Raw genomic sequence first — 26,430 nt, 5'->3', positions numbered from 1 at the left:
GGGCATAGCATGGTGGAAGGCAGGGTATATCAGGTAACATAATCTTTGCAAGTTTGGTTCGAGTTGGTTGGATGGCGGCCATCTTGGATCCATGTCTATCTGTATAGTCATCACTACTAACGCGAAAAGAAGGAATCTATTTAATTCCCCTTTTCTTAAGTGGCATCTTTCTTTGGCTCACGGTGTAGAATACTACTTCACCCCAAAGAGTGTCTCATATTTTTCTCTTCCCTGTTTCGATAAAGACGTGCACTTTAAATTCCAAATTTACCCACGTTCGAAAAAGAAAATGATTATCGACTCCCACATATTTTGAAGAGCTTCTTCAAAAAATTTTCGGTTTTGTTGACAATTGTGCTTGGGATTCATTTTATTATGAAACTTATTGGATATTGTTTTTATGGTACTAATTGATATTAAACACGTAGTTAGAAGAGCAATGACCTTTGAGTAATTAAAGAAAGCCAATTTCAGAATAAAGATTGTTAGTATCACTGAGTATTTTATACCGTGTATTCCATACGTATAAAATCCACAGAAACCGATTTTACTTCGTGGGGTGCGGATGGAAGAATTGTTGTCGAAGTTTCGGAAAATACTTGTGTTAGGTAAATTGGATTCGTTAAAGCTTTGTGTGATAGAGACGAAAGATCAACTGGTATCCACATTATATCAGTATTCTTAAAAATAAGGAAAAAATTTATTTGAAGAGTATTAAATAAAAGACGGTAATCTTACATTGTGGAATCTTAATGCAAATTCGTCTCTCCAGTCCGAAAAGTTACCTCTTAAAAACTGTTTATGTAAACTAGAAGAAGTTAAAAAATAATACAGTTTTAGAAACAGATCGAAAACCGTGTACGAAAACCTTTTGCTCCCTAGATGAAATTTCCCAAGATTTTTCACGTATTAAAAATAATATGAAAATTATAAAGCACTAAACGTTTTCGTTCAAGCTTTCGGCTAATTACTTAAACTCTTATACAATAGTCTCTTTACAATAGCATGAAATACCTTAATTCTTTTCTTCTCTTTAGAGTAGATAAGAAACTTGTTACTTGTAAATTGACTAGTCCTGTTCCCTATAAAGTAAATGGTTCTGTTTCGTTAATCAATATTATCAGGATACGTGATAAAGTTAGGAAAAACTCGAGCCCTGGTAGATACATGTTTTGACCATCGTCATTGGGCATAAAAATAAGCTAGATCCCTTGAACAACTCAGAATTACTACGTATCTATGGTGTAGTGGTTATCACGTCCGCCTAACACGCGGAAGGTCCCAGGTTCGAGCACTGGTAGATACATGTTTTGACCATCGTGATTGGGCATAAAAATGAGATAGATCTTTTGGAAAACTTAGTGAGCATGTAACTGTGGTGTAGTGGTTATCACGTCCGCTTCACACGCGGAAGGTGCTGGGTTCGAGCCCACATGTTTTGACCATCGTGATTGGGCATAAAAATGAGCTAGATCTTTTGGAAAACTTAGTGAGCATGTAACTATGGTGTAGTGGTTATCACGTGCGCTTCACACGCGAAAGGCCCTAGGTTCGAGCCCAGATAGATACATGTTTCTACCATCGTGATTGGGCATAAAAATAAGCTAGATCTCTTGGAAAACGCAGTGATATCACGTATATATGGTGTGGTGGTTATCACGTACGCTTCGCACGCGGATGGTCCCAGGTTCGAGCCCACATGTTGTGACCATCGTGATTGGGCATAAAAATGAGCTAGATCTTTTGGAAAACTTAGTGAGCATGTAACTATGGTGTAGTGGTTATCACGTGCGCTTCACACGCGAAAGGCCCCAGGTTCGAGCACAGATAGATACATGTTTTGACCATCGTGATTGGGCATAAAAATAAGCTAGATCTCTTGGAAAACGCAGTGTTATCACGTATATATGGTGTAGTGGTTATCACGTACGCTTCGCACGCGGATGGTCCCAGGTTCGAGCCCACATGTTGTGACCATCGTGATTGGGCATAAAAATGAGCTAGATCTTTTGGAAAACTTAGTGAGCATGTAACTATGGTGTAGTGGTTATCACGTCCGCTTCACACGCGGAAGGTCCCAGTTTCGAGCCCGTGTAGATGCGTGTTTTGACCATCGTGATTGGGCATAAAAATAAGCTAGATCCCTTGAAAAACTCTACTACGTGTCTATGGAGTAGTGGTTATCTCGTCCGCTTCACACGTGGTAGGTCGCAGGTTCGAGACCTGGTAGATACATACTTTAACCATCGTGATTGGGCATAAAAGTAAGCTAGATATTTTGGAAAACTCGGTGTGATCAAGTATATATGGTGTAGTGGTTATCACTTCCGCTTCACACGCGGAAGGCCCCAGGTTCGAGCACTGGTAGATACATGTTTTGACCATCGTGATTGGGCATAAAAATGAGCTAGATCTTTTGGAAAACTTAGTGAGCATGTAACTATGGTGTAGTGGTTATCACTAGTGATGCCGCGAATATTGATTTTGCCGAATACCGAATACCGAATATTCGGCCATGCTCTCGGCCGAAGCACCGAATATTCGGCCACCGAATATTCGGGCGTGAGATATGTGCAACTCGCGCGAAACCGGTTATGAGCTGTAACCTGTTCCGCGAAATACGTACATCCCCCGCACGGACCGCAATGGGACAGGTCTCATCATGGAAGAAGAAGGGTATGGAATGGTGAGGTGAATAGGCAGACAGCCACGCGAAATGTAGGGTCACGTCACACACGTGGGAAAACTCTCCTCTCCTCTCGGCACTAGCTGTAACGCGATTACTGATCTGCGCAATATTGGCGCGCAAGCAGAGAGAGGGATACACTGTTTAGATTTAGATCCGCTCTCTACCGCCTCTGCTACAGCGCGCCTGCGCGGAAGCTTTCAACGTTGGTGATAAACTCGGGAAGGAGGGAATTAAAAGGGGGAAGTTACGATCTTTCAACGAGCTCTCTTTAACACTATAGGACCCGTCTATAGGGTCTTTAGGTTTTTGGTTCATTTGCGAGTAGATCGTGTCACTATATGCTTTACAAAATGTCATCGGCAAACAAAAAATCGCCTGTTTGGAATCAACAAATGCTGAAAAACTTGTTTTTATTCATCACAACTTACCACTGGTAGATTATAAATATTAAAGTAAAAATTATTATTGAAATAAATAATTTTTGAGTTATTTTTCCGTTTTTTTCCTTCATGATTGGAGATTCGGTATTCGGCCGAATATTACGAAATATTCGGCCGAATACCGAATACGAAAAAAATGGCCGAATAGGCCGAATACCGAATAGTAACCGAATATTCGTGGCATCACTAGTTATCACGTCCGATTCACACGCGGAAGGTGCTAGGATCGAGCCCTGGTAGATACCTTAATTCTTTTCTTCTCTTTAGAGTAGATAAGAAACTTGTTACTTGTAAATTGACTAGTCCTGTTCCCTATAAAGTAAATGGTTCTGTTTCGTTAATCAATATTATCAGGATACGTGATAAAGTTAGGAAAAACTCGAGCCCTGGTAGATACATGTTTTGACCATCGTCATTGGGCATAAAAATAAGCTAGATCCCTTGAACAACTCAGAATTACTACGTATCTATGGTGTAGTGGTTATCACGTCCGCCAAACACGCGGAAGGTCCCAGGTTCGAGCACTGGTAGATACATGTTTTGACCATCGTGATTGGGCATAAAAATGAGATAGATCTTTTGGAAAACTTAGTGAGCATGTAACTGTGGTGTAGTGGTTATCACGTCCGCTTCACACGCGGAAGGTGCTGGGTTCGAGCCCACATGTTTTGACCATCGTGATTGGGCATAAAAATGAGCTAGATCTTTTGGAAAACTTAGTGAGCAGGTAACTATGGTGTAGTGGTTATCACGTGCGCTTCACACGCGAAAGGCCCTAGGTTCGAGCCCAGATAGATACATGTTTCTACCATCGTGATTGGGCATAAAAATAAGCTAGATCTCTTGGAAAACGCAGTGATATCACGTATATATGGTGTGGTGGTTATCACGTACGCTTCGCACGCGGATGGTCCCAGGTTCGAGCCCACATGTTGTGACCATCGTGATTGGGCATAAAAATGAGCTAGATCTTTTGGAAAACTTAGTGAGCATGTATCTATGGTGTAGTGGTTATCACGTCCGCTTCACACGCGGAAGGTCCCAGTTTCGAGCCCGTGTAGATGCGTGTTTTGACCATCGTGATAGATCATAAAAATAAGCTAGATCCCTTGAAAAACTCAGAATTACTACGTGTCTATGGAGTAGTGGTTATCTCGTCCGCTTCACACGTGGTAGGTCGCAGGTTCGAGACCTGGTAGATACATACTTAACCATCGTGATTGGGCATAAAAGTAAGCTAGATAATTTGGAAAACTCGGTGTGATCAAGTATATATGGTGTAGTGGTTATCACGTCCGCTTCGCACGCGGAAGGCCCCAGGTTCGAGCCCAGATAGATGCATGTTTTGACCATCGTGATTGGGCATAAAAATAAGCTAGATCTCTTGGAAAACGCAGTGTTATCACGTATCTATGGTGTAGTGGTTATAACGTCCGCCTAACGTCGCAGGTTCGAGCCCTGGTAGATACATGTTTTGACCATCCTGATTGGGCATAAAAATAAGCTAGATCTCTTGAAAAACTCAGAATTACTACGTAACTATGGTGTAGTGGTTATCACGTCCGCCTAACACGCGGAAGTTGCCAGGGTCGAGCACTGGTAGATACATGTTTTGACCATCGTGATTGGGCATAAAAATAAGCTAAATCTCTTGAAAAACTCAGAATTGCTACGTATCCATCGTAGCCCAGGACTTTTAGGGTTTGACCTAGAACATTTGAACATAAAGATGAAAATTGGTACATGTGTTGTTTTTGATACAACAAAAAATATACTAAAAGTCCCCTGCTGTAGAGCGCGAGCTTTCGCCGCCATCTTGGAAAATGGCTGCCGGGAATTACAGCTACAATGTATTCCACGTTCTTCTTCGAAAATTATGAAAATTGGTACACATAATGATTGGAACCACATGAACATCATGGCAAAATGCTACAGCTCTGTGTTCAATAGTTTGGCCGCCATATTGGAAAATGGCCGCCGTGAATGCTAGGCACAGTATATTTCACCATGTTGTTGGAAAATTATGAAAATTGATAGGTATGATAATCAGAGCTGTGTGAACCTCACAGTAAAATATTGAAGCCATTAAACAGATATTTTGGCCGCCATGTTGAAAAATGGCCGCCATCAAAATAATTTAGATGCTGTATATAGTTCAAAAATTATAAAAATTGTTAATAAATATGTTGAAGACCGTCTTAACATCATACTTGAATATCGAAGACGTGCTACAGTTAGCTTGGGCGCCATCTTCGAAAATGGCTGCTGGAAATGCTAAATATATTTCAAATATGTAAATCTTTTTGAAATTCCTATTTTGAATAGATGATTTTCATTAACGTAATAAACCACAAAAAATGGATATCTCGAAGTTGAAATTATCGACGCCATCTTTAAAAATGGCCACACGAAAATCATTGCCCTAAATTCGGAAAGAAAGAAAAGCTATTCAAAGCTGTTATTCTCGACATGTTGATTAGAGAATATGATTAAATATGGGGTTTATACATTCTAATGTTGTTTAAGATTAGATTTTAGACAAATCTCTAACATTTCATTGATATTCATCGTCATCCTGAAGATTTTTCATAATAATTGCATGTCAGAACCCTTGATTAGGCGCTACACCTAGCAGGGGACCTTATCAGCGCCCCTCCCAATCATATTCGAAATTGAACCTGAGGAACCGCCGTCATGGCACACGGGATCGGCCAGTGGGCCCGACAAACGCCATTTAAGCAGGTGACAGAAGCTGAACACCGTCAGCGGCGAGCCCAGTCAGGAGGTGGTCGATGACAGGGATGGATTAAGGCAGCAGAAGACTCCAGGGGACGGGTGAGTTTTCTCCAAGCACAACAGTGCCATACGTCCAAAACAAATAGTGTATCCGCGACCCCTAGAGGGTTGCCAATAGAGGGGGCGAGCCAAGGCAACACCTGAGCGGCGGCGAAAAGGCCGGGCAAAACCTTCACGGAATGGGGCAAGGAACGGTCTGAACCAAGGGCGAACCCAAGGAACGGTCTGAACCAAGGGCGAACCCAAGGAACGGTCTGAACCAAGGGCGAACCCAAGGAACTCCCGAACCGTCACACCGAACTCGGGACCACTCCGCCACGACAAGTCCTTTGAGTTAAAAATGTTAAGAGAACACTTCTTTAATTTACGTGACAGATAATCAATCAATGGAACCGTTGCCACACATACTGTCAAGTCCTCATTTGATCTCGCTAAGCTTCATCCAACAACCGACGCCGCAAAACTACATTTTTTCCGAGCGTATCTTCAAGTCCAACAATAGCTAGGAAACGATTTAATCCCGAACAGTGGGGATTGGTTCGCGATCGCGAAAGTCGAAGAACAATTCACACCATTCTCCTTCCGGCATCAGATGAACTTTTAACACTCATTATTTGTACCTGCAGTCTGCAGAACATCTTGTATAAAGAACTGTGAATGTAGACGATCAGGATTATCTTGCTGGACAATGTGTGGTCATTGTCAAGGTATTAGCCGTAATAAAAAATCATCAGGAAGGAGAGAAATATGAACGTAATGTTAAAAATGTGTCTTAAGTCTAGTCCTTAACGACACTAGAATGTATATACCCCATATGAAATGATTTTTCCTAACCAAAATCCGAGTAATATGGTTTTGCTTTTCTTTTTTCCAGATTTTAGGATAGTAATATTCCAGCGACCATTTTTGAAGAGGGGTCGATAATTTAGACTCGAAAATAGTTATTTTTATGGCGTTTAATACGTTCATGAAACTCACCTACTCAATAAAAAAATATCGAAAAAATTTATATATCGGTAATATATTTGGCATTTCAAGCAGTCATTTTCGAAGATTGCGCCCAAACTATCAGTAGCACGTCTTCGATATTCAAATATCATGTTTAGACGGTCTTCAACATAGTTATTACCAATTTTCATAATTTTTCAACCGTATACTGTATCTAAATGACATTGATGGCGGCCATTTTCCAACATGGCGGCCAAACTATCTGACTAATGGCTTCAATATTTTTCTATGAGGTTCACAGAACTCTGATTATAATACCTATCAATTTTCATAATTTTCCAACAACATGGTGATATATACTGTACCTAGCATTCACGGCGGCCATTTTCCAATATGGCGACCGAACTATTGAACACAGAGCTGTAAAATTTTGCCATGATGTTCATGTGGTTCCAATCATAATGTTTTCCAATTTTCATAATTTTTGAAGAAGAACGTGGAATACATTGTAGCTGTGATTCCCGGCGGCCATTTTCCAAGATGGCGGCGAAAGCTCGCGCTATACAGCAGGGGACTTTTAGTATATTTTTTGTTGGGTCAAAAACAACCCATGTACCAATTTTCATCTTTATGTTCAAATGTTCTAGGTCAAGCCCTTTTTTCGCCTATCTGTCCTGGCCTATCGTGTAATGGTTATCACGTCCGCTTCACACGCGGAAGGTCCCAGGTTCGAGCCCTGGTAGATACATGTTTTGACCATCGTGATTGGGCATAAAAATAAGCTAGATCTCTTGAAAAACGCAGTGTGATCACGTATCTATGGTGTAGTGGTTATCACGTCCGCTTCACACTTGGAAGGTCCCAGGTTCGAGCCCTGGTAGATACATGTTTTGATCATCATTTGGCATAAAAATAAGCTAGATCTCTTGAAATACTCAGAATTGCTACGTATCTATGGTGTAGTGGTTATCACGTCCGCTTCACACGCGGAAGGTCCCAGGTTCGAGCCCTGGTAGATACATGTTTTGACCATCGTGATTGGGCATAAAAATAAGCTAGATCTCTTGAAAAACTCAGAATTGCTACGTATCCATGGTGTAGTGGTTATCACGTCCGCTTCACACGCGCGAGGTCCCAGGTTCGAGCCCTGGTAGAGACATGCTTTTACCATCGTGATTGGGCATAAAAGTAAGCTAGGTCTTTTGGAAAACGCAGTGTGATCACGTATCTATGGTGTAGTGGTTATCACGTCCGCTTCACACGCGGAAGGTCCCAGGTTCGAGCCCTGGTAGATACATGTTTTGATCATCATTTGGCATAAAAATAAGCTAGATCTCTTGAAATACTCAGAATTGCTACGTAACCATGGTGTAGTGGTTATCACGTCCGCTTCACACGCGGAAGGTCGCAGGTTCGAGCTCTGGTAGATACATGTTTTGACCATCGTGATTGGGCATAAAAATAAGCTAGATCTCTTGGAAAACGCAGTGTTATCACGTATCTATGGTGTAGTGGTTATCACGTCCGCGTAACACGCGGAAGGTCCCAGGTTCGAGCCATGGTAGATACATCATTTTACAATCGTGATTGGGCATAAAAAGAAGCTATATCTTTTGGGAAACTCAGTGATATCACTTATATATGGTGTAGTTGTTATCACGTCCGCTTCACACTCGGAAGGTCCCAGGTTCGAGCCCTGGTAGATACGTGTTTTGACCATCGTGATTGGGCATAAAAATATGCTAGATCTCTTGAAAAACCCAGGATTACTACGTATCTATGGTGTAAGAACGTATCTGTGGTGTAGTGATTATCACGTCCGCCTAACACGCGGAAGGTCCCAAGTTCGAACCCTAGTAGATACATGTAGCCAACATCGTGATTGGACATAAAAATAATTTAGTTCTCTCGATAAATTCTGTTTTACCACGTGTGTATGGTGTAGTGGTTATCACGTCCTCTTCACACTTGGAAGATCCCAGGTTCTACCCCGTCAAGTCTAGAGCTCGGAATCGGATATCCATTATCGTTTGTTATTCACGTTTATGTCGACAAATTATTCGCGGCTAATTTACCCAGGTCTAAAATATAGTAGCTTCTATTTCATAGGTTCGCCTATGCGGTTGAAGGTTGAAAAATGTACTGTTTGCAAGCCCATATCAATCAACTGTATCCATTCGGATAAACGTTGAGTAAGTTAAATTACATATAGATAAGCTTACATATTACGTAATGTGGTAATTTTTTCTTAACTGAACATCAAAACTAGTTAATGTATAGCGTTCGTTTTAACTAAAACACTTTAAAGCATTAATATTATTGAGATAAGTCTTTTGCCTATTAAACAGTTATGAACCTGGTTTCAACATCTTATGTTAAAATAAGTATACTATACAGTCATAACTTTAAGGTATTTGAACTTTGTGTCCTTGTTCATGGTTAGAATCTGAAGTTATAAAGGACGAGTTAAGTACTATTCTCAATTACAGACGTACTTAAAAGTCATCTTAAGATACTTATACATGTCCCTCGAAGTCACAACTGTGCAAACAATGCCTCGTTAGTTCCTTTTCTGGCAGCTCTTCATTGCTAATTAACAAGGTAATTGCGCAAACATCCAGTGAATTTATACATATTTCAAAAAAAAATTGTTGGTTGTTCACATTAGTAATGTGTTATTAAAAATACTCCATTTCCACCGCTATTATATAAAATTCTGTCTGTTGTCATGGTAAAACGCTTCTTTGAAATTCGATAAGTGTCACCAGAAAAATGTCCCTCAAAAGCAACTGACGACCCTTTAGTGAAAAATATTCGCTGGCCATTTTGCAAACCGTTTAGTAAACTTCTTTATTGACCTGTAATGGTACAGCTTGTTATGATATTATTCCACGAAAATACTTACCTTAAACAGGTCTATACCTTCCACCATTCGAGTCTTTGATTATCCTTCGAGATCTTTTGGATGGACGCTATATAAGTCGTCAAAGCCAGCGAAAGCTCCGTGAATATCCATTGTCGAAGCTTCACTGCAATCATAGTATTTGTTAAACTGGTTCAAAGTTTGAAATTTTGAAATTCTTAACTTAAGAAACAGGTGGCCAGCCTAATATCCCATTTGCTGAGCGCAATAAGGTTTCTAGTTCGAGACCCACAGGGATCATTAGCAAACTGTTTCGTTTGTCTCTGGCCTTCCATATTATGCCAGAGCTGACTCTTAATGACGGTCAACCTGCCATGCAGACTCCGTCTAGCATACCCGTACGGGATGTGGACGAACTGCGCCTGTCCCAAGAACTTGGCCTCCGAACCCCCCTTTTAGCAAACCTTTCGGCTTGCTCATGGCCATGATAACCGCTGTGACCGGCACCCAGTATAGCTGAACCCTGTTGCAGGATGCCAGTCGCTCAAGCAGATCAAGGCAACTGCGCACCAGTTGAGAAGTTATCTGACACTGGTTCAGCGCTTCCAAGGCGGCCTGACTGTCAGATTAAATTCTTACAGTCCGTCCGGTATAACCTTTATTGACGCAATAGTCCGCGCAATAACAGATCACGGCAATCCCCGCCTGGAACACACTTGCATAGGTGCCCAGACTATCAGAAAAACCGACCTTTGTGGTCTGGCAGTAGTAACCGGCACCAGCGCACCAGCGCCGGAATCAGTCTTAGAACCCCGGTACCAAGGGTAACTTAGTCCACTCGGCCCGACTGGGAAAGTGGGTGCTGAATGGCTTTGTAAAATCAAAACTGGTAACGGTTTTGTCAGAGCGCATCGTCAGCGACGGCTCAAGTGCGGCATGCTCCCAAAAGAGCTGGGTATGGCTGTGATCCCAAGGTTGTAACACCCGTATTTGGCTCCCCTCCCCAAACAATGTAAAAGTATTTAAACAGTATTTTTCCAGTAAGAAAAATACCTCTTACTCATCTCAAGAGAGATGCCCAAAAAACCCACGGGTCCCGCGCTTCACGCGCTGACCACGATGGAAAGTTTTTACCTATGTTTCCACCCAAAACCCCTTATGTCCGCAAGAGGCGTTAAGAGGCTTTGGTCCCATTGAACCGAATTCCCATTCGACAGAAGGGGGTTTTTTTGGGGGTCCCATTCGACCGAACGTAGCCAAAGGTGCGGTTTTATTATAGTCCCATTGGACCGAAATTCTATTGAACTGGAAGAAGACATACTGTGTTATTATTGTTAAAATAAATGTGAGTTGAAAATGTATTACCTCACTTATTTTAACTACGTTTTAATTACGGCCAACCTCACCTACCCTAGCCTAACCTAACCAAACGTAACCTAACCTAACCTAACCTAGCCTAACCTAACCTAACCTAACCTAACCTAACCTAACCTAACCTAACCTAACCTAACCTAACCCAACCCAACCTTGTTTGGAGGTAAAAAGATTATTTATATGAGTATTAAAAGCCCGCCTCTTACCACGAACAATTTATTAGCAATAATAGAAATATTTTGGAAAAGATGTCAGATAATTAATTGGAGAATATTTTGGAAAAGGTGGCAGCTAATTAATAGGAGAATATTTTGGAAAAGGTGGCAGCTAATTAATAGGAAAATCTTTTGGAAAAGGTGGCAGCTAATTAATAGGAGAATATTTTAGAAAAGGTGGTAGCTAATTAAAAGGAGAATATTTTGGAAAATGTGGCAGCTAATTAGTAGGAGAATGTTTTGGAAAAGGTTGCAGCTAATTAATAGGAGAATATTTTGGAAAAGGTGGCAGCTAATTAATAGGAGAATGTTTTGGAAAAGGTGGTAGCTAATTAAAAGGAGAATATTTTGGAAAAGGTGGTAGCTAGTTAAAAGGAGAATTTTTTTGAAAATGTGGTAGCTAATTAGTAAGAGAATGTTTTGGAAAAGGTTGCAGCTAATTAATACGAGAATATTTTGAAAAAGGTGGCAGCTAATTAATAGGAGAATATTTTGGAAAAGGTGGCAGCTAATTAATAGGAGAATGTTTTGGAAAAGGTGGTAGCTATTTAAAGGGATAATATTTTGGAAAAGGTGGTAGCTAATTAAAAGGAGCATATTTTGGAAAAGGTGTCAACGAATTATTGGAACCAAACCAAACCAAACCTAAACTAACCTTGGCTAACCTAACCTAACCTAACCTAACTTAACCTATGCTAACCTAACCTAACCTATGCTAACCTAACTTAACCTATGCTAACCTAACTTAACCTAACCTAACCTAACCTAACCTAATCTAACCTAACCTAACCTAACCCAACCCACCCGAAACCAAAATATTAAAATTTTAATTTAAAATTTAAAGACATTGATGGAACTACCATTAAGACTGTACTTCATTTTAAGCACAATTTGTTTATTAATTCTATATATCTGCTGCCTTGAAAGGAATGAAAGCGAGCGTTTTAATTAGTACCACGAAACATTTACTTTCAATATTATTAACATACCTTTCGGAGATTCGAACCAACAACCTATCGCTTCGCAGTCCAACATCGTATCCACTACACCACCGAATCGCTGACGGCGACAGTGTTTCAAGTTATATTCATGTATTTTTTAGAGGCATATTCGGACGATTGGGATTTCGGTCCATCGGGAATATAGCCATTGGGCTGGAAATCTAAAATCATTGCGGGATATTCGGTCGAATGGGATTTCGGTCCATTGGGAATTCGGTTGAAAGGAACGATACCGTTAAGAGCCGGGGTTGAGGGAGAGGAAAGATAGAAAGGACAGTTCTAACCAAGATAAGGTTGAGAGAGGATCAAATATTTTTTGTATTGCTCACGTAAATAAATTTATGTTTCATTTATACTCATCGTGCGGTTGTACTCAATTTAGTAGTCTTACGGCAAATAACCCCGTCGCGCTGCTCAATACGCAATTGCCCGCAACAAAGTCTGGGTACCCAACAGCCATTAGAAGAAATACAGCACTTCGATATTACCTTTTGCGCTACAACGGGCCACTGCAAACTAGTCTTTGTTATAACCGCGCCTTTGCTAGTAGTTATGAAGATCAGCGTCACGTTTTTACCCTCTTGCTACAATGTTGTTAAATGGATTGCCGTGTGTGTGAGTAGGTAAAATGAAGCTAAATGAAAGTGTTGCAGTGTTTTAACATCTTCCAAAGACTTCTATCTCTTCTAAACAAGATGGCAGGCTAGTACGTATTACTGCAAGTTTGAATCTTTTCCTTGTTTAAGGGGCCTATGTTTGGGTGCCCGTACATTTGTAATTAAATATTGCAGGCGCCAGGTTCTAGGACATTTTGCTCTCAGCTTGACCGAACCCAGTAGAAAACTAGTCGGGCCGACACCAAACCTGATCAATCGGCCCGAAAAAATTATCGGACTGTCGGTCTACAATACTTAATGTCTGAGCCATTTAGTAGGCAAGGTGCATTCCACGTCGTGTTTTGAGTAGTGATGCCGCGAATATTGATTTTGCCGAATACCGAATACCGAATATTCGACCATGCTCTCGGCCGAAGCACCGAATATTCGGCCACCGAATATTCGGGCGTGAGATATGTGCAACTCGCGCGAAACCGGTTATGAGCTGTAACCCGTTCCGCGAAATACGTACATCCCCCGCACGGACCGCAATGGGACAGGTCTCATCATGGAAGAAGAAGGGTATGGAATGGTGAGGTGAATAGGCAGACAGCCACGCGAAATGTAGGGTCACGTCACACACGTGGGAAAACTCTCCTCTCCTCTCGGCACTAGCTGTAACGCGATTACTGATCTGCGCAATATTGGCGCGCAAGCAGAGAGAGGGATACACTGTTTAGATTTAGATCCGCTCTCTACCGCCTCTGCTACAGCGCGCCTGCGCGGAAGCTTTCAACGTTGGTGATAAACTCGGGAAGGAGGGAATGAAAAGGGGGAAGTTACGATTTTTCAACGAGCTCTCTTTAACACTATAGGACCCGTCTATAGGGTCTTTAGGTTTTTGGTTCATTTGCGAGTAGATCGTGTCACTATATGCTTTACAAAATGTCATCGGCAAACAAAAAATCGCCTGTTTGGAATCAACAAATGCTGAAAAACTTGTTTTTATTCATCACAACTTACCACTGGTAGATTATAAATATTAAAGTAAAAATTATTATTGAAATAAATAATTTTTGAGTTATTTTTCCGTTTTTTTCCTTCATGATTGGAGATTCGGTATTCGGCCGAATATTACGAATTATTCGGCCGAATACCGAATACGAAAAAAATGGCCGAATAGGACGAATACCGAATAGTAACCGAATATTCGTGGCATCACTAGTTTTGAGTTTAGTATCTGGCTTGGGGTGGTTTGAAGACGTTTACCGACATTTAACCGATTCGATCTACTAACCGCCTTTACCGACAATAAACCGACTACAAAACGGATAGAAAATGCTATTAGGGAAAGAACACACCTTAAAATTAGCTCAAGAAGCATGATCAAGAGATATGAGATCCTGATAAACAGCGACATTGAAGGCGCTTTTGCAGGAACGCGGTTGGGTACAAACAAAACAACCCTCAAAACGGATACCACGGAAACGGAAAAACAGGTGAAGATAATATGCGGGCTGTTGAAAAAATTGTCATATTTGAAGGCGGACGTTTTCTTTCTAAACCTGTTTATGCACATGGACATGGACTTCTGTATATAAAAGTATGATTTCTATTCATCTATAGGTATTAACTATTGCAACTCACCATTGATAATCGCGATCAGTATAATATTTAAGATGTTTCTTCTCAACGTGGTGTTTTAAGTTCCCTGTGCTTAATTTGGTCTTGTATACTTGGGTATATAATAGTTACTATTTTTGCACATAATATACAACAAATAAGATGTTGGTACTTACTTATCACAGTACAGTCATTTTGCAAATTATTTTGCCATGGTAAGACTCTCGATATGAGATGTTGTATTGCCGCCAACAGTCAATTCACGTTTGTGCAACGTCAGGTTGCGACGATTCGGGTAAACCGAGTTATGAAGAACAACCTGCGGCCGTATTCTGCAGAAAAGTTAAGCTCCTCCTTCTGCCCTTGGCTCGCTGGTTGGACCGTCAACCATTGCCCTTGGCCTTTTAATTGGCTACGTCTACCGATGACGTTACATGTCTTGGCTCAGTGATTGGTGCAAATTCCGCGCAGACTCAGATGTAAACTATCAAATTATACACCAAATTCAAAATTTTTTTTCATAAACTGACAAATGAGTTACCGGTTAAACACTGGTTTTACTGGTTGTTTCGGTAACGCTATGTGCTGAACGCACTTAAAGCAGACGACATTTCAACACTTTCTATCAACCTCCCGACGTTGATCAACGTGTCGACTAAAGTGGTAAGTGTAATTTATGAAGGATTAATTAATTTATGAAGTATTCAACTAAACTCTTTAATTTTCCCCCTTAAAAATCCGATTTAAATAAAAACACACCATTTAATTTATTTCTTTTATTATTTATTACTTATTCAGATTGTGTGGAAACTGTCGATCGCAGTATAGAAGTCACTGCAGTAAAAAGGTGAGAGGGCTGATCGCCCGTGGTAACTGAATGGTTAAAGCCTTATTTGAGCACTTAGCAAGTTAGCATGACCAAAATCGCAAGAGCAACTCCATGATTCGTTCATGCTCTTGTGGCATTAACAATTTCGCACTTATTATATTCTCATGGAATGGTGTGTTGATGAGCGATATACACCCATACCCTTTAATCAATATTTATCCTTTCCTCTCTCAGACGAGGTATATCTTCCAACTGCTGACGAAAAAGCTTATCCAGAGACTGAGTGTCAAGCCATTTGCGCCTCGAAACTAACACTGGAAGTCGCGGAAGCGCTTTACAACTGCAAATCGACATAACTTATAAAACATAACCAGTAACCATATTTACACCTTTCCAATGAACAGTTACTTGAAAAGTAAGCATTTCAGTATGCAGCAATTGGTATAATCACCCCTTTGTTTCTCTTAATATGAATATGGTAAATCTGAAATAGGTCTAATGAATGACAATAGAATAGTTAAGTTATATTTAAAATAGGTATGTGGTCATGAAGACTTCGGAGGATGTAAATTGCAATCATGCAACAGAAAAGAGCAATGAACTCTTGACAGTCAGAAATATGTAAAATTTAATACACGTGGAAAATAAATTGCCGAATTTTTGGGTTTGAGAGCGTATCGGGACTGATTGGGTGCTGGCATGCTGGTTATAAATAATGTCATCTTGAGTACAGGCTAGACATCATCAACATAATTCTAATGTGAACAGATTAAAAACATGCCATTAACGGTTTTAAAGCATTAAAGGCGGTAACAGACTTTTTCGTCTTTTTTAAATCCCTCCCCGGCTCCACTTAGCTCTATGAGGATGACAAACACTATCCACACAGGCTCACAACCCCTTTTAATAACGGTCAATGATGACAAAAATCCAAATAATTTAAAAAAATGCATGCAATAAATTTAATGCGCTTATTAAATGAAGCGTCTACTAAATTACAATACAAGTTAACAGTAAACTAACACGTATGCGAGAAATAAATCACAAAATACACGCAAATATCGCGTGTAATAAATTATATGGATTAAACGCGAAAAAAATAACTATTTATAATGAGAGAATGAAAAAAAGTACATGTCAAATTGGATATTAAAGAAACTTTGGTGAAAATGAATTAGTAGAATATCTACAATGAGTACTATAAAATCACAAAGGAGAATACAGTAATCAGAGAGAGTTTATGCCATCATGAAGAAAGTGCATACCAAATTGAGCATTGAAAATAATCGAAATACAGGGAGACGTTATTCAAACAACCTATCATGGCATTTAGATAATTATCTACAGTAAAGTAGAACATGCTTCGCTTGAGCATGTCTTCAAAAAAGAAAACTATTCATTATTTTCAGGCTGCAATTGTTTTCTTCGGTCATGATGTTGGCTTGAATACTCTCGGTTTCCAGTCTAAACCTTTTATTTTCCAACCTTAGCTTTTCGTATTCATTCCTAGCCCTTTCATTTTCAGTCATTATTTGCCAAACAGACGGAAACATGAGTAGGGCCTCCAAACATGCATTAGCGGAAGCTATGAGCGTTTCTTGCTTTTCTTACTAGGCAGCGACTAAGCTATAAGAAAGTTTAGCCCTTTTATAAATGAAACGATAAAGGAAGGCCATGCATGCAGAAACAATAGCAAGGAATGATGGAAAAAAGAACAATGAATTGTTGAAGTGAAGAATAAAATTAAAAGGACACCACAGTAACTCCTAATGGTTAACTGACTTTGCAGCAACCTTCTATCTCAAAAAAATGTTCAAATGAAATTTTCAGAAGGTGGACTATTATACCCTACGTCGAATAGAAACCATTCTTATGACCATTTTTGTGTTCTTCAGTGGCAAGTGGATGAGCACCATGTTCTTGGAAAGCAGAAGGCTCTTTGAGGAATCTTCAGCAAAAACTGGAGGATGGCTATTCAAGAAGCTTGCACCCACCTGCAACAAAAAATAATGTTAATAACATGGTTAATACATTACGAGAACTTACCAAAATTGCAATACGCAGAGCTTCACGTTCTTCTATAACAAGTGGAATATTGTTGAGGAAAGCCTTTAATTGTCACCTCGGGAAAGGGTTCTCTGTTGGCGGTGGACATCATTTACCTGCTTTGTGATATGTTATCACATCTTTGTCCTCTCTTGGACGTGTCACTGATGACCAACAAGGGTACAACCTTCAACTCATAGAGGGAATGTGGCGCCTTTTTCAGTTTTTTAAACATGTTTCATTACTATGTATAATTCAATACAATAACTACAAATAAATCTTACCAATGTTAGAACATATAAATGTAATTACAACTTCAAAGGTTGAAGATAAATTACACAGGAATGAAAAAATTACTGTTTCACCATTACCAATATAACTACCGACATAAAAATCTGTGTGCCCTTCACGTTATGCCTTCATTACGCTTAGGTAGTTGTGGTTCGATGTTATCAAAGTAACAACATGGAAACAGGGAAAGATTTGACGCTTAATACTTAATTCAGCAATTACAATTGGTTTTTACTTTTATACAAATATGTCAAGCACATTATTTACGTGAAAATATATAACTTACTCAACATTAAACGATGTCTCAAATACGTTGACGTCATTTAAAATTAAAAAAGAGCAGACGGCACGAAATTACTATTCAGTTCATATGATAGGTGGCGTTAATAGCTTAAACGTTTCGGTTAAAGGTTGCAGCACTGACCTTTGGCGACAAATTTACACTGTACAGTGTACACTGACCTTACACCGAAATTTGGTTCAACTTGAAACTCAAACTGAACTGAATTCAAAGGCTTATTTTTGCCAGTTGAACCTCCAATCACTGAGCCAAGGCATGTAACGTCATCGGTAGACGTAGCCAATTAAAAGGCCAAGGGCAATGGTTGACGGTCCAACCAGCGAGCCAAGGGCAGAAGGAGGAGCTTAACTTTTCTGCAGAATACGGCCGCTGAGGTGTTATAAAAATTCAGAGGATTTGTTGGTTGGGTCTATTAGTTTATGAAGTTGCGCGAAACAAGTCGTAGCGACAGGACTTGATCGTTGGAAAGTTTGTCTGTCCATTCGAGGCTTCGGTAGAGCTCAAAAGCGTTACTGGATCGTAGGGTTCATCGCTTAACACTCTATTCTCCGTTTCGAGCCTCATAAACGCGATTAAAATTTATTAGCTTGTAACCGTCCACAGCCAGAACCTCCTTCCCGGGAAAAAACCGCGTCGTCTGCTTTACTCATTTCGTATTTTTTATACTAAATTTTGTATAATGTTAAATTGTCCCGAAGTGGCGCCTTAAGCGCCACTGCTGTCAAAGTTACTAAACAACGTTTTCGCGGGAATAAAACCCCCGCCTCCGTCTGTAACAAAGGCAGTATTGTACACGCTAACAAGTACAGACGCGTTTTTGTTTTTCTAAATAAACCAATATTATTGTTCTATCATTTGCTGCGTTCTTCTTTCAAGCATGGACTACTTGGTAAATATTAGTCACGGACAATAAGTCTTTTAAATGGGAACCTGGGAACTTCTTAATTTGCTGGTTTTAATTTAAATTCTTTGTGAGCCGTGAAATTAGGCCCCCTTTCCTACTTTTAAATTTTACGGTTACATAAAGTGGCGAGCTTGCCAGGACTCGTTAAGACTGACATCACCATTTGTACTTTAACGCGTTCTTGTGACATTTAATTGTGCCATTGCTTGAACTCATTAACTGTCGCGTCATGAATCCCGCCGATCCGCAAGCTTTGTTCGCGGCGCTCAACGCGCAGTTACCGAGATCCTATACTCCCCCGAGGAGGAACACTCCTCCTCCAAGCCTTGGTACTAGTCCTGCGCATGGACAAGGACAAGCGGCAGGAGGAATCCCACCTCCGCCGCCGCTTCCGCAAGGTGCAGCGTCAAATGCTTTGATTCAAACTATTCAAACACTTGCGGCTACGTTAGCAAACATAGGAACTAGACCAGCCGCAAAATATAGGCCAACCCCCCCTCACTTAATATTTAGTGGTGTTGAAGGTGAAAGCGCGCCGGAATGCCTTCGGACTTTGACGGAATTCGCGGATTATCACAGCATGTCAGGATCTGACATTATCGCGCTTCTACCCCAAATATTAAGGGGCCGTGCATTAATCTGGTTTAGAGACTTGAATAGGTCTAATCAGAAGTAATATAAGAAACCTCCCTACGGGAGGGAAGTATACAAGACGCCATAGTCGTAACGTTAAAACACGCGAGACATCCTCGAACCGCCAAATACCATACTCTGACACTATTGCGCATGGACAAGGTACGGTAGACCTTAGTCCTTTGATATGGTCGTTGGAAAGGGAAAGAGGAAAAAGAGCTGTGTAGTCTGCTAAGCCGTCTGTCGTAAGAAATAGAGGATTCCTGATTTTACTAATAAATATTCACAAACGGTTATTTCGAAGAGAGAATCTAGTTTTTTGTGAAGCCAAGAAGATGAAAATGATGAATACAAGAATAAAATTTCGAGATAGATAATAACACCATTTTAAAATCTATCTATGCACAGTGTTAGGCATATACCTTGGCAAGGTAAGGGTTTAATTCAAATTTTATGCAAAGACAGATGAAAATCCTATAATTTAGTCACTCCCTGATTATCAATGAATGATTATCATCAAAATCTAAGAATGCAGCATGAATTACTTCTTTGGAAATGTTTAAAATTACAATGAGTCTGTGAGATTGACTAACTTAAGCAGCCGACGCAATCGCAAGATCAGAGAATGTATTCCTACGCTCTACGCGCCGCAGCCCTATTTTTTGAAACTTTGTTTACGACCGTATAAGTGCGCGGGGACATTCGCGTTACGAGGATGTATCGGCAAAAGTTCGCCTTTGTACACTTTCCTCCCGTAGGGAGGTTCTTATATTACTTTTGGTCTAATCAAACAATTACGTGGCCTACAGTAAAAGGCGCGTTTAGAGACTATTTCTTTTCTGTGCGAGCGGAGGAATCCCTCCGCTTAGAAATAGCTCAGTTTAAACAACCTGCAAGTGTGTCTTTTGACGCGTATTTCGCGAACATTACCGCGATGAATCAAAACCTACGCGTTCCGTACACTGACTCTGAACTTGTTGGTATTTGCAAGAAAAATATCCTCCCCGAAATACGCATCCATGTCTTCAACGACAACATAAGGACAATGCGCAGTTTTATAGAAAAGGGCCGCGTAACAGAAGAAATTTTACGAGCGACCCCTCTAGCTCATTGTATCCTAGAGACAGTTCAAAGTCTACCTCGCGTGAATCCAGTGGGAGAAGAAATTCTCCCACAGCCGCGGTTTCGACTAAACCGCCGGGGGGAGGTGCGAAATCAAAGGTTGCGACATCAACCGCAAGAAATACCAATAGACCAAAGACTCCTACACAGGTTAAGCCAGAGCAAAGCGATTTAAGTCACATAGAATGCTATAAGTGCGGACTCTTAGGACATTATGCCACAACCTGTCCGGACAAACAAGAAGTCGCGCAAAGACAGGCTTCGGAAAACGCGAAAGCGGGAAGACCAAAAGGGGATCGTCTTCCCGCCGCGCGAAGAAAATAAAGCCCCTTATGGAAATAGGCCCTATGGATGTGCGTCGCTCTGAGGTTGATCCTCCCGTGGCCATAGAAGCCGCGTATTCGCATGGGACTTTCGCGACTAGACTAGATTCAGGCGCTGTTGCATGTTTTGTCACCTTATATCAGTGGCGTAATTTAGTCAGAACTTTAAAACCAGACTTAGTACTTCCGGAAGAAGAAGAGACCCAATGCATAGTGTTAGGCGATGGACGTTATACCTTCGCGAAGGGACGCGCGCGAATAGACTTCCGCTTAGGACAGTTGAAACTAAAGCAGGAATTTCACTACCAAACGACTTTATTCTGGGAAAGAATTTCCGTTACAAACATCGTGCCGTTTTGGACTTTGGTACAAAAACGTGTCAGTTTGACGGAACAACGTTTCCATTCGTGCTTAATCTCCCTGGGTTAAAGACACCGACCCCTCAGATTATAGAGGATATTGAACAAGCTGTCGCGTCTCCTACACTTAGTCCTACTCAGAAGGAAGACTTAAAAACTTTATTATTACGATTTCCAAAACTATTTTCGGAAAAAGCGGGACGTACGAACTTAGTATATCACGAGATACACACTACCACCGATGTTCCCGTTAGTCAACGCGCGTATCATGTTAGCGACGAGAACAAACGGATAATTGAGGATCATCTTCACGAAATGATCCGCTACGGTATCGTGAAGCCCTCCGTTAGTCCTTACGCGCCGCCTGTGGTACTTGTCCACCAGAAATGCGGAAAGATGCGTTTCTGCGTCGACTATCGCGCTTTAAATAAAGTGACAATGAAAGATCCGTATCCGCTTCCGCGAATAGAAGAACTATTAGGAAAAATGGGTGCCCCAAAGTTCATCACAGCACTGGACTTAAAGAGCGGCTATTGGCAGATAGATCTCCATCCGCAGGCGAAAGCGAAGACTGCTTTTATCACGCATGCGGGAAAGTACGAGTTCGAAGTACTTCCGTTCGGACTATGCAATGCGCCGTCGTCGTTTCAACGACTCATCGACGAAGTCTTTAGGGATGGACATCACTTTTCCATCTGTGTCTATCTGGATGACATCGTCATTCCATCCAGTACTTGGACTGACCATTTACAAGCCTTGGAATATGTCTTTCACCGACTGTCTGAAGCAGGACTTACGCTTCAGACTAAGAAATGTCGCTTTGCGCAAAGCGAAGCGACCGTGTTAGGGCATATAGTAAATGAACGAGGGATTCATATTGATCCTTCCAAGACTAGCGCTATAGTAGACTTTTCCGTCCCAAAGAACGTGAAAGAAATCCAAAGCTTTCTGGGCATGGCGGGATGGAACTCACGATTCATCCCGCAGTATTCCAAAATCGTTGCCCCGTTAAACCAACTCAAGAAGACGGACGTTCCGTTCCAGTGGAAGAGAGAACAGCAGGAAGCGTTCCAGGCCATCAAGGATGCGATCTGTATGGCGCCTCCTTTAGCGGCTTACAACCCTAAGTTGCCGTGTATCCTGACCACGGATGCTAGCGACGCCGGACTTGGAGCTTTCCTGTCGCAAATCCAAGATGACGTCGAGGTACCTATTGCATATGCCAGTAAACAACTGACCGACGTCCAGCGAAGATATACCACCACGGAAAAGGAATGTCTTGCCATCTATTGGGGAGTTGGAAAGTTCTGGCCATACTTGGAGAACATACCGTTCACTGTGATCACCGATCACAAAGCGCTCCAGTGGTTGTTCACTCTGAAAGAACCCAATTCTCGACTTGTTCGTTGGGCAATGTACTTGCAGACGTATGACTACAAGATCATACACAAGAAGGGAGTTGAGAACAAGGTTGCGGACGCATTATCAAGAGCGCCTGTCTCGCTATTAGCCATGTCCTTGGAAGACATGACTTCACCGTCCTCGTCAATGACGTCGACCTCGTCCTCAACCAGTAGCGGATTAGCTCCTCCCGCCAGTCATGCATTATATCACTCTTTCACGCTGGAAGAAGTGCGAAAGGCCCAACAAGATGAACAAGCCACCAATGACATATAGTCCAGTTATCAGGAGATAATCCTCAAAGACATCGGTACTACGAACTAAAGAACGATGTCTTATACCGAAAGGCCTATGGTAGACAACCAGCAAAAATCTATTTGCCACAGCGGTTCCTGCGGGACGCCATCCGCTTATTTCACGACCACCCTCTATCTGGACATCGAGGTCGAGATCGTACCTTCGATAAGGTACTGGTGGCCATCGTTCCGGCAGGACGTTACCCAGTGCGTCCGCGGATGTCCTTGGTGTCAGATGCACAAGGCCCGCAATAGAAAACGTCCAGGTCTCATGCAGCCTACGGCCATTACTGAGCCATTTGACTTGCTGGGAGTGGACATAATGGGACCTCTACCAAGAAGCCGTCACCATCATAAATACCTCCTAGTTTTCACGGACTATGCTACTAAATTTGTCGAACTATACCCGATGAAGGAGGGAACCGAGATTTCCCTGGGACTTGGACGTGGATATGCCAGTAGCGGACTTTGTTGAAAGGTCCGCATCGCTCTCAGCTTTAGCGAAGCAACTTGCTTTGTCTAAAGAACTTGCCAAGAAAGCGCAAGCACACCAGAATCGCTACTACGATCAAAGGCGGGAAGGGATTGAATTTCCCGTTGGTGCGCTTGTCTGGAAGGAAACGCATCCCTTGTCTCAAGCGGCACCTAATGTCGCCGCTAAGTTATGTCCCAAATGGGATGGTCCCTACAAGATCGCAAAGAAGATCGACCGATTGCGATATAAATTAGAAGACCCAGAAACCGGTGAAAATAAAGCATTCGAGAATATCGCTCATCTAAAGCTGTATTGGTCGAATAAAGATGTCTGCCAACCGGACGGAAGCCAGTCATCCTCAACTTCCTCTTCAAGTTCTACAACGTCACAGTCCGTACCTATACTTCAGGACGCTGGAGTCAGTACTGGTGACGAACGTCGTGAGACTCGACGAGATCGAAGACAACGACACTTGAGAGTAGTGATGCCGCGAATATTGATTTTGCCGAATACCGAATACCGAATATTCGGCCATGCTCTCGGCCGAAGCACCGAATATTCGGCCACCGAATATTCGGGCGTGAGATATATGTGCAACTCGCGCGAAACCGGTTATGAGCTGTAACCCGTTCCGCGAAATACGTACATCCCCCGCACGGACCGCAATGGGACAGGTCTCATCATGGAAGAAGAAGGGTATGGAATGGTGAGGTGAATAGGCAGACAGCCACGCGAAATGTAGGGTCACGTCACACACGTGGGAAAACTCTCCTCTCCTCTCGGCACTAGCTGTAACGCGATTACTGATCTGCGCAATATTGGCGCGCAAGCAGAGAGAGGGATACACTGTTTAGATTTAGATCCGCTCTCTACCGCCTCTGCTACAGCGCGCCTGCGCGGAAGCTTTCAACGTTGGTGATAAACTCGGGAAGGAGGGAATTAAAAGGGGGAAGTTACGATCTTTCAACGAGCTCTCTTTAACACTATAGGACCCGTCTTTAGGGTCTTTAGGTTTTTGGTTCATTTGCGAGTAGATCGTGTCACTATATGCTTTACAAAATGTCATCGGCAAACAAAAAATCGCCTGTTTGGAATCAACAAATGCTGAAAAACTTGTTTTTATTCATCACAACTTACCACTGGTAGATTATAAATATTAAAGTAAAAATTATTATTGAAATAAATAATTTTTGAGTTATTTTTCCGTTTTTTTCCTTCATGATTGGAGATTCGGTATTCGGCCGAATATTACGAAATATTCGGCCGAATACCGAATACGAAAAAAATGGCCGAATAGGCCGAATACCGAATAGTAACCGAATATTCGTGGCATCACTACTTGACAGACCAAGAAGCACAGACCGAGTCGTCTCGAGAAGAAACGAGGAGCAATCAGACCTCATCTTCATCCAATGATGATGATGGATCCTCTTATGTTCCCTCGGAAGAAGTAACAGACCTACATGAGGACTCGCCTTATTCTCAGATCCTACCGCGGTCTTCCGAGTGAATCGGATGCCGCGAGACCTTTCTCCACTTTCCTCTCCTGATAGGAGCTCGAGGGAGACTTCTCTCCCTCTACCCTCTTTGAGGAAGACGATGCGGAATTGTCCAACCCTGTTCCCATAAATCCTATGAGATTTGTCAATCCTTTTCCTAAAGGATGGAAACGTGAGATAGTACTGAGGAAGAGTCCAAAGCCTGGAGGTCCTGAACTAGACATAAATTATCACCCTCCAGCGAACTTTACTCATAAGACTCTTCGGTCTCGCGCAGACGTAGAACAGTATCTACGCATGCATTCAATCACAGATGTGACGTCTAGTGATTTTAATTTTTCCCGTCAAGCAATCTCGCGAGAACCATGGGAGACTATTCGGCACGCAACATAACGTTTTGACGCGGTCCATGGAATTCGCCATAGAAGACTGCTGCCAAGGCCAGGATGCCCTCCTCGCCGCCTGCCCTAAACTCAGCGGATTTGGGAACAAAAGTGCCGCAGCAGACGACGTTTCTTTGGGGGAGAGGATGTAACCGTCCACACCAAGCTTCTCCTTCCCGGAAAAAACCGCGTCGTCTGCTTTGTTCATTTTTAATTTTTTATACTTATTTTTGTATAATGTTAAATTGTCCCGAAGTGGCGCCTTAAGCGCCACCGCTGTCAAACTTACTAAAAAACGTTTTCGCGGGAATAAAAACCCCCGCCTCCGTCTGTAACGGAGTCAGTTGCAGTTCCTTTGTACACGCGCTAAGTTCAGACGTGTTTTTGTTTAATAAAGACAAGTATTATTTCTACTACGACTGTGTCTTCTTTCGACAATGGATTACTTGGTAATTATAGTTAGTCATGGATAATAAGTCCTTTAAACGGGTAATCTGGGAACTTCTTAGTTCTAGTTTTAATTTACATTCTTTGTGAGCCGTGAAATTAGGCCCCCTTTCCTACATTTCAATTTTGCGGTTACAGTGGTTTGTAGAAAATAAAAATGGTAGCCTTGTGCAAAAAGTTACTTTGGCTTTTAGTGTTTAATTTTAATTTATCAGATTTTCTTTTAAAAATTTTCTTTACAATTTTAGTTTCTTACTGTTTCAAGAAGTACTAAACAAGTTAAAACATCTGGTTAATTATGAATCGGTTCAAGTCAAAGTAAGCGTACTTGTAATATTTTTAATATGAAAAACAAGATAGGGGTAATTTTCCTATAGATCAAAGATGATGTGGGATTTCCTATCGGAACAACTCAAATCTGTTTCTACTTCTCCTGACTTGAATAGAGTTGCTTCTCGTGACTTTGACAGAGCTCCCCTGGAAATAATCGAACATTTCCATGGATATGATGGAGCTCTTACTGTTATGCAAGATAACCGCGCAATACCTCCTTTCACTTCAAGCGCAAAGCAGGAA

General features: G+C 41.5%; 1 long non-coding RNA gene and 5 other non-coding genes across 6 annotated transcripts; all 6 read left to right on the top strand.

Moving 5' to 3' along the window:
- The first annotated feature begins 1,233 nt into the window (after positions 1–1,233).
- Positions 1,234–1,306, top strand: TRNAV-AAC (transfer RNA valine (anticodon AAC)). The gene has a single exon. It is a non-coding gene; the product is annotated as a tRNA-Val (tRNA).
- Positions 1,307–2,300: 994 nt separating this feature from the next.
- Positions 2,301–2,373, top strand: TRNAV-CAC (transfer RNA valine (anticodon CAC)). The gene has a single exon. It is a non-coding gene; the product is annotated as a tRNA-Val (tRNA).
- Positions 2,374–7,686: 5,313 nt separating this feature from the next.
- On the top strand, positions 7,687–7,759 carry TRNAV-CAC (transfer RNA valine (anticodon CAC)). The gene has a single exon. It is a non-coding gene; the product is annotated as a tRNA-Val (tRNA).
- A 62-nt stretch (positions 7,760–7,821) lies between these two features.
- Positions 7,822–7,894, top strand: TRNAV-CAC (transfer RNA valine (anticodon CAC)). Its single transcript has one exon. It is a non-coding gene; the product is annotated as a tRNA-Val (tRNA).
- Positions 7,895–8,097: 203 nt separating this feature from the next.
- Positions 8,098–8,170, top strand: TRNAV-CAC (transfer RNA valine (anticodon CAC)). The gene has a single exon. It is a non-coding gene; the product is annotated as a tRNA-Val (tRNA).
- Positions 8,171–15,462: 7,292 nt separating this feature from the next.
- Positions 15,463–15,840, top strand: LOC149691167 (uncharacterized). Its single transcript, XR_016383584.1, has 2 exons — positions 15,463–15,546; positions 15,609–15,840. It is a non-coding gene; the product is annotated as an uncharacterized LOC149691167 (long non-coding RNA).
- The last annotated feature ends 10,590 nt before the right edge of the window (positions 15,841–26,430 follow it).

The sequence above is a fragment of the Phalangium opilio genome, unplaced genomic scaffold (assembly GCF_054372755.1).
Source record: "Phalangium opilio isolate 3A_F unplaced genomic scaffold, DU_Popi_V2 ptg000026l_1, whole genome shotgun sequence".
NCBI lineage: Eukaryota > Metazoa > Arthropoda > Arachnida > Opiliones > Phalangiidae > Phalangium > Phalangium opilio.
Note: the sequence above shows the minus strand (reverse complement) of the source record. Positions and strands in the feature narration are given on the sequence as shown.